Source organism: Humulus lupulus, chromosome 3 (assembly GCF_963169125.1).
Source record: "Humulus lupulus chromosome 3, drHumLupu1.1, whole genome shotgun sequence".
Classification (NCBI taxonomy): Eukaryota; Viridiplantae; Streptophyta; class Magnoliopsida; order Rosales; family Cannabaceae; genus Humulus; species Humulus lupulus.
The window spans coordinates 165,472,278-165,474,311 of NC_084795.1; the positions used below are offsets into that span (position 1 = coordinate 165,472,278).

At 39.1% G+C, this 2,034-nt stretch overlaps 1 non-coding gene across 1 annotated transcript; it reads right to left on the bottom strand.

Moving 5' to 3' along the window:
* Positions 1–421: 421 nt before the first annotated feature.
* Positions 422–528, bottom strand: LOC133828161 (small nucleolar RNA R71). The gene has a single exon (XR_009890798.1). It is a non-coding gene; the product is annotated as a small nucleolar RNA R71 (small nucleolar RNA).
* Between the last annotated feature and the right edge of the window lie 1,506 nt (positions 529–2,034).

Here is a 2,034-nt window from a genome sequence, read left to right on the forward strand (position 1 = left end):
AATATACCTTGTGGGTTCGACCATTGTTTTCCATTATACTGAAATAGTTGGAAAGTTAAGAAATAAAATTTTGTACGGCTAACGACACACAATTTATTACCAACTTTTCATGGATTAGCCAGGGAAGACCCTAACAAGCATCTCAAGGAATTTCGATTTGAAACCATGCCTAATCCATTTATTACCAACTTCTCATGGATTAGCTGGTGAAGAGCCTAAATAGCATCTCAAGGAATTTCATGTGTTTTTTTCGTCGATGAAGCCTTAAGGAATTTCGGAGGAACATATCAAGTTGCGAGCTTTTCCTTTATCTTTACCAGACTCCGCTATGAAAAGACTTTATTATCTACCTCCTGACACAGTGAATACATGTAATGAGTTGTTATTCTTGGAGCAATATTTCCTTGCATCTAAAGTGGGGAGTATTAGAAAAGAAATCTGTGGGATTCACCAAGAGAGTGGTGAAACTTTGTATGACTAATGGGAGAAGTTTAAGAGACTATGTGCTAGCTGCCCCCATCACCAAATATGTGATCAACTCCTGAATAAATATTTTTTTATGAAGGATTATTTCCAATGGAAAGGAGTATGATTGATGTAGTGAGTGGGGGAGCACTGGTGGATAAGACACTGGAAGATGCAAAGGCTTTGATATTTAACATGACGGCCAATTCCAACAATTAAGTACAAGACAAGATTTCTTACCACAACCTACTAAAAAGGTAAGTGAAGTAAGCACTCCAGTAGAGCAATAGATAGCTCAACTCGCTGCTATGGTACAACAGTTGGATTTAGGACAACAAGTCCGACCATGTGGTATTTGTATGACGATAGGATATCCTACTGACATGTGTCCTACTTTACAAGAGGCTGTCCAAGAACATGCTAATGTAGTTGGTGGATTTCCTGGGCAGCCAAGACAACATCATGATCCCTATTCATATACTTACAATGCATGATGGATGGACCATCCAAATTTCAGATATGGAAACCAAGAACAGGCTGTACTTACTAAACCACTGGGGTTCAACTTTCAGCAGAGAACTCAACAAACTTTTGTTCCTCGATCACAACTGTAACGACCCAAATTTGCTAATAGGACTTAGGGCCTTGGTTAGCGTGCATGGAGGGCAATAAATGATTTAATATGCTAATATGTGAATTTATGTGAATATGTGATAGAGATGCATGTTTAGATGAATTAAATATTCATGTGGCCCCATCTGGATATTAGGGGTATGTTTGTGATTTTAGCCCGTTGAGGGCGTAAATGTGATAAGTATGATATGCATGTGATATATTTCTATCTAGCATGATCCGAGACAGTCCTGGAGAGCGGTTAGCCAGAAAGTCACAACGGGGTTGAGAATCTGACTCGGGGCGAGTCGAGGGGTATTTTGGGTATTAGATGTATTATGGGGTTATCGGGTTATGGAAATAAATATTCGGAGATATATTTGAGGTTAGAATGTCTAGGAGGGATTATTGGAGAAATTTACCATTTTGCCCTCAGGGACGTTTTTGGCACCCCGAGCCTTGAGGTAACCTTAAATTTTAAGTTGAACAAAACAAAGCCTAGGAAGCTTTTGGAGACTTAGAAACCGACATTCACATTCCCTTCCCAGCTGAAGATAGTTTCTATTCTCTCTCATCTTTACTCTCTAAGACAACTCAAGGAATCAAGCAAGGGAAAGAAAACAGTCAAGAACTAAGAATTGGCGCAGAACTTGGGAGACTCTAACCAGAAAACCAGGGCTTGGTGCTTGAGGAATTGAAGTCGGGAATTTAGGGGATCAACTCTGAATCATAACTCAGCAAGGGTAAGCTCTAACTTTGAGAATTATTGTTGATTTCTACTGTTTTTCTTTAGGAAATGCATGTGAGTAGGATTTGATCTGTTCAAGGGTGTTTGACTGAGTTTATGGAGCAGGTTTTTGATAGGTTTTGATGTTGAAACTGGGCTAGAACCTTTGTGATGATTATCTGGAATTGTTAGTTTGATTTTGGGTATAGTTGGGTTGGTTTTTGAGGTAA